Source organism: Triticum aestivum, chromosome 4B (genome assembly GCF_018294505.1).
Source record: "Triticum aestivum cultivar Chinese Spring chromosome 4B, IWGSC CS RefSeq v2.1, whole genome shotgun sequence".
NCBI lineage: Eukaryota > Viridiplantae > Streptophyta > Magnoliopsida > Poales > Poaceae > Triticum > Triticum aestivum.
This window is the reverse complement of record NC_057804.1, coordinates 444,671,652-444,678,207: the sequence shown is the minus strand read 5'-3', so window position 1 is coordinate 444,678,207 and position 6,556 is coordinate 444,671,652.

Sequence of the window (6,556 nt, the reverse complement as noted above, 5' to 3'; positions counted from 1 at the left end):
CCTCCGGTATCTCCCCGACAGCCGCCACTCCCGTACCCTCTCCAATCCCCTCCCCTCCCCTACCCTCACCAGAAGAGGAAGAGAAGAGGGTCAGGCGGATCAGGCGGCCGCCATGGCGCGACCAGATCTGCCACGGTTGCCCCGCACATTGTCCAGGGGCTCGAGTCCACGGACTAGTCTGTGAGGCCCTCAACGACGCGCGCCGCCTCGCCATCCACCACCCCGCCCTCCTCGTCCCCATCGTGTAAGTTCTTTGATCCCCTCTGTCGTTGCTTCTCTTGGCTTCTGTTTTGGCGAATTCCGTTGGGGCTCTGACCCGAGAATCTTTCATCCGTCCGTGGGTGCTGATTGGCAGGGAGAAGGTGGTGCTAGGGATCTTGAAGACGGTGAAGAACCCGCGCAGCGCCATGCTCAAGACCTCCGTGATGGCATGCACGGACATCTTCACGGCCTTTGGCAACCTCTCCTAGAGCAGCAGCTGTAGCAGCAGCTTGTCCAAGCCGATGCAGTTGGAGTTCATATATATTTCTCCAAAAATTATACTCTCACTGTTTAGAATCTTTTGGGCCTGAATCATTGGTTGAGTTTAGGTCAAAAGCATCCGTACGCCAATAGTTTTGATGTTGTTTTGTGCTATATACTTTAGGGAATAGTTAACCCATTAATTAAGATGCCGAGGTACTATCAACTAGATCTGTTCACACACATACTTTAGTAACCAGCTCCATTAATCATCTGATCAGCTATATAAACTAATCACTGAACCTGGAAATTATGTGCTTTGATGGAACACGGAAACTAATCAAATGCAGAAGAGTTGTTTCAGTTTGAGTTCTGTTTGAAATGTTGCAACTTCAGAATTCTGTGAACTTTCCATAAAGTTTGCATCAGTTTAGTGGGTTCACCTATATTATGTTGTTGGAAGCTAGTTCATGATGAACTGATTTAACTCTCTACTGGAATATTATTGTTTTCTTTATGGGAGGAATATAGTGTATTAGTTGATGTAAATTTGTTTGGGTTCAGATCTATGCTTCCTCCACTGTTTTGTAGAGTTGGCTAATTTTCGATGATGGATAATAACCTTTAAGGCTGTGGCCAATTTTAGATGTTGCATAATAATCTTTGTACTGTATAATAAAAAATTGTACCGAAGATGAATGGTCGATTAGTTTTAGCTTCAAGCCATTTTAGTATATTCTTTGTACATGTGGCCTGTGGCTATAACTAGTTTGTTGTAGTTCATCCGTGATGTCCAGTAGCTATGAGATCCGAGAGATGCCGACCATTCGAGCCACTTAACTTATTCAGCTTTCACTCTACAATCTTGCTAATTTAAAGTCAGTGGGGGGCTTTCCCCCACTGTCCATAGTTCCTAAAAAAACATATTCAGCTTTGGCCATCCTCATTTGCTATGCTAGGTATAATGTAAAATCTCTTCTGAATTTGATTTGTACCAGTTTGACTTTCCTAAGTTTCTTTTCTTGTTAGCAGACTTACACTATCTTTCTATAGGCGCCGCCGGATTCGAGGGTGGAGCACGAGCCTCCACTGGAGCATGGATCAGCCATGCAGAGGTGGAGCTCCGCATGGATCACGACTTGGTCGTTGTGGGGGCCTGGACCATCAAGGTCGCGGGCGAGATGGACGGCCTCGGCAACGGAGGCGCGTGTGAGATCCTGGGGTTAACCAATCCACGGGGCGCCAGATCTTCCCTCGGGGTCGCCTGATGTAGCCATACTGTCGCCGGATCTCCTCCCCCCTCTCTCTCTATTTTTTTCTGTCAATAGCTAGTACCATAAGTTGGAGCTGGCTGTACCAGGAACTTAATCTGCATTTATTCAACTAGATCAAGTACAAGTACATTAGTTCGTAATGTGCTATTAATACATCTATTCATAAATTTTCTGAAGTAGTGCATGTATATATTTAGGTGCTGGTTAATTAGAAAATGGATGTGATTTCTAACTTGATTGTTGTAGGATACAAGATATATCTGTAACGCCCCGGATACAACTTTCCATATTCGTAACTCCAACTCTTGCTTTTTCCGGAGATGCGATATGATATTTCCTTCGTGGTTGGGTTTTTGTCGTTTGTTTTGCATTTTGTTCTTGTTTTGCATCTCGTCTCATGTCATCGTCTGCATTTCATCCGCATGTTTTTCAAAACTTGGATCCGTTCGGGTTCTCCCGGTTCTCTCCGTTGTCCATTCGGAGTCCAGACACACTCGCACGCGCCCGCGGCACCTTCGAAATATATTTTATTAGTGGCATAAAAATGTTCTCGGAATGGGTTGCAACTTGTCATGCGGTCTTATTATAGTGTAGACAGGCCGCCTGCCAAGTTTCGTCCCATTCGGAGTCCATTTGATAGCCCAACCGTTAAATATATAGCGGCACCGTCGCCGGTTCATTCGTCGGACGTTTCCGTCTCCGAAATCGTGCCGGGCTGCATTTCTCCTCTCTCTCCTATCAGCCCAAGCCTCTCTCTCACACAGCCCACTATCCCACCTATCTACCCTCCTCCGCTCCGGACCGTTGGATCGAGATCCGATGTCCAAAAACGGAGCAAAAACCCCCTAACCCTAGCCCCTAGTCTATTTAAACACCTCCCCATGCCATTTTTTGCCTTCTCCTTCCTCTTCCTCGTTTTCCGCGCCGCCAGCCACCTCCTACCTCGCAGCCGCCGCCCCCTCCTCCAAATCCGTACCTGGCCACTCCACCTCCGCCACTTGTCACCGCCGCCGCCGCGTCCCAGACCAATCCGGGCGTGACACGTCGCCTCCCAGCGCCCCGCGGCCAACCCCAGCACGCCGCGCATCCTCCCCTGCACCCCACTTCCCCGCGGCCGGCCGAAGCCCATCGCCAGCCTGCCCTGGGCCACCGCCGGGCCCGCGCACCCGCGCGAGCGCTGCTCTGCGCTCCGCGCCCGATGCGCTCTGGCTCCAGGAGAGGAGCTCCTCGAGCGGCTCCCGTGCGCCGGACTCCCCTCGCGGAGCCGCTGCCGCCCGGCTCTTCCGCCGCCGCCGGCCGACCTCCGGCTACCTCTGTCGCAGGTCACGTCGCCGCCGCCCGGCCTCTCTCTCCCTTCCTCTTCTCCTTCCTCCCCTCACCAGCTCTCTCTCTCCCGCAGCGCCTCGCGCTGCCGCCCGTCGCCGTAGCTCGTCGCCGGCCCCTCCTCCCGCCAGATCCGGCCGGAATGGATCCACCGTGTCCGGATTTGCCGTCCCCGCCGCTGGATCGGACCCCTCCGCGCTCCTCCCGTCGCCGGAGTAGCCCTCCACCGCCGCCGCCATGACCCTGCTCGGGACGAGCAGAGGAGCTGCTCGTCCCGCGCGCACCGCGCCCGCGTGGGCCTCCGCAGCGCCTGAGGCCCAGCGTGCCAGGCCCAGCCAAGCCAGCGCCAGGCCCAGCCAAGCCGGCCTGCTTCGGCCTCCTCCGCGGCCTGCCCTCAGCCTCCTCACCGACGGGCTGAAGCCCATGGTGAGCTCCCCAGCCCAGTGCCCTCTCCCGTACACTGCTGGCCCAGCAGATTCGGCCCGATATGTTTTTTTCCTGGTCCTGCGAATTTAGCATTATCCCAGGATTTTCCAGTTTTGCAGAAAAGTCCCTCTAGATCATGCATATAATAACTCTTTAACCGTGCATCGGATTAAAATGATTCAAACATGAACAATGCTTAGAATTTTGTGTAGATTAATAATATGTCATTTTCATCCCATATTAAAATGTTTAACTTGATGTTTATTTAAATTTGCTAAGATGCCATGTTAAAATGATTTATTTCATAACTAAATAACCGTAGCTCGGAATTAAATGTTCTTTATATGTAAATGGGGTGGAAAAATGCCTAGTTTAACATGGTCCACTTTATGTTGCTGTTTAACAACATTAAAATTGTGTTTAGGGCAGAACAATACCGAATTCATAAATATGCATATGAGGTTTTTCCGGAATTGTTGTTTGTTGTTCCGGCCTCATTTTAACTTGCCTAAATAGTTAGTTTTCATATGCTTCACCCCTTGCCATGTTTAACAACATTTAATATTGATGAGTAGCATAAACGAGATGAACTAAATAATTGATGTGGTGTTTTCTCAATATGTAACTCGTTGCATATTGAGCTCCACTTAACTTGTAGTATTGTTTGTTGCACCTTGCCATGCCATGCCTCTTTAAACCGGACATGCATCATACTTGTTTGTGCATCATGCCATGTTTATGCTCGTGCATTTACCATGTTGTTTGTTTCTTTCCGGTGTTGCTTCTTAGATCCGGTAATGTTGCGATTGTGAGGATTCGTTCGACTACTCCCGTTCGTCTTCTACATGGACTCGTTCTTCTTCCTAGCGGGATTTCAGGCAAGATGACCGCTACCCTGGATCTCACTACTATCATTGCTATGCTAGTTTCTTCGTTCTATCGCTTTGTTGCGCTACCTATTACCTGTTTATCAAGCCATCCCATATTGCCATGAACCTCTAACCTTGACACCTTTCCTATGCAAACCATTGTTTGGCTATGTCACCGCTTTTGCTCAGCCCCTCTTATAGCGTTGCTAGTTGCAGGTGAAGTTGAAGATTTCTCCATGGTGGCAAGGATTTTGGTTGGGATATCACAATATCTCTTATATTATTAATGCATCTATATATTTTGGTAAAGGATGGAAGGCTCGGCCTTTTGCCTAGTGTTTTGTTCCACTCTTGCTGCCCTAGTTTCCGTCATACCGGTGTTATGTTCCCGGATTTTGCGTTCCTTACGCGGTCGGGTGATTTATGGGACCCCCTCGACAGTTCGCTTTGAATAAAACTCCTCCAGCAAGGCCCAACCTTGGTTTTACCATTTACCTCACCACCACCTACTTTTCCCTTGGGAGTCGCTCTCTTGAGGGTCATCTTTATTATAGCCCCCCCGGGCCAGTGCTTGTCTAAGTGTTGGTCCAAACTAGAGCACCGTGCGGGGCCATCCCTTGGCAACTTGGGTTACGTCGGTTCCTGTACGCTTCGCTTATCTGGTGTTGCCCTGAGAACGAGATATGTGCAGCTCCTACCGGGATCGTCGGTACATCGGGCGGCTTTGCTGGTCTTGTTTTACCATTGTCGAAAGGTCTTGTATACCGGGATTCCGAGTCTGATTGGGTCTTCCTGGGAGAAGGTATATCCTTCGTTGATCGCGAGAGCTTATCATGGGCTAAGTTGGGACACCCCTGCAGGGTATAATCTTTCGAAAGCCATGCTTGCGGTTATAGGCAGATGGGAATTTGTTAATGTCCGTTGTAAATAACTTGACACCAGATCCGAATTAAAATGCATCAACCGCGTGTGTAGCCGTGATGGTCTCTTCTCGGCGGAGTCCTGGAAGTGAACACGGTTTCTGGGTTATGTTTGACGTAAGTAGGAGTTCAGGATCACTTCTTGATCATTTCTAGCTTCACGACCGTTCCGCTTGCTCTCTTCTCGCTCTTATTTGCGTATGTTAGCCACCATATATGCTTAGTCGCTGCTGCAGCCTCACCACTTTACCCCTTCCTTTCCCTTTAAGCTTTGCTAGTCTTGATACCCATGGTAATGGGATTGCTGAGTCCTCGTGGCTCACAGATTACTACAACAACAGTTGCAGGTACAGGTTATGCGATGATCATGACGCGAGAGCGATGCTTGCTTGCGTTGAGTTCTTCTTCTGCTTCTTCTTCGATCAGGGGATAGGTTCCAGGTCGGCAGCCTGGGCTAGCAGGGTGGATGTCGTTTGGGTTTCTGTTTGTGTTTCATCCGTAGTCGGATGATGCTCTTATGTATGATGATGTTGTATTCGTGTGGCATTGTATGCCTCTTGTATGTATCCCCATCTATTATGTAATGTTGATGTAATGATATCCACCTTGCAAAAGCGTTTCAATATGCGGGTCTATCCTTGGTGGGACCTTCGAGTTCCTTTTGGATAGGGTCGCATATTGGGTGTGCTTCTCTTCAAGTGGAGCCAATCATTTTCAACATCCGCAAGATCAATTCTAAGTTTTCTCAATGGTGTTCGTTCCATTTTCCCCAAGATGCCTTTGTTTTCCCACCCTCCCACCCTTTTTATTCAAGGACTCAGATATCTTAATCAAGTATCCATCTTATGGATGTGAAGTCTCTTCACTCTTTTCAATCAATGTTCTTATCCGGTGATTTCCCGAGAAGATGCTCAACAGTTTTAAGTTCATCATCCTTCATTGTTGTTTCTTCTCCGGTGGATCCAATCAAGCTTTCAGTGTTGATCATATTCCTTTCCTCGTGTCAAATGCGTTCTCATGCCGGTGCACCTCGCAATCACTCACCTCTTGCTATTCATGTGTTCCAGAGTGTTGAAGATATCTCAGAAGATTTGGGTTTCCACTCTTAATCCGTTGAATCTATTTGGAGATCATTATCTCATTCAAGCTATTTAATTCAACCGGTGCAATCTCTCTTTAAAATCATTTCCAATGGTGTTTTCTTTTTAGTGGGCCCTAACCCACAGGTCTTTTCCCAGGATCTTACCTGACTCTTCTAATTATTCCGGAGCTATTCCAAATA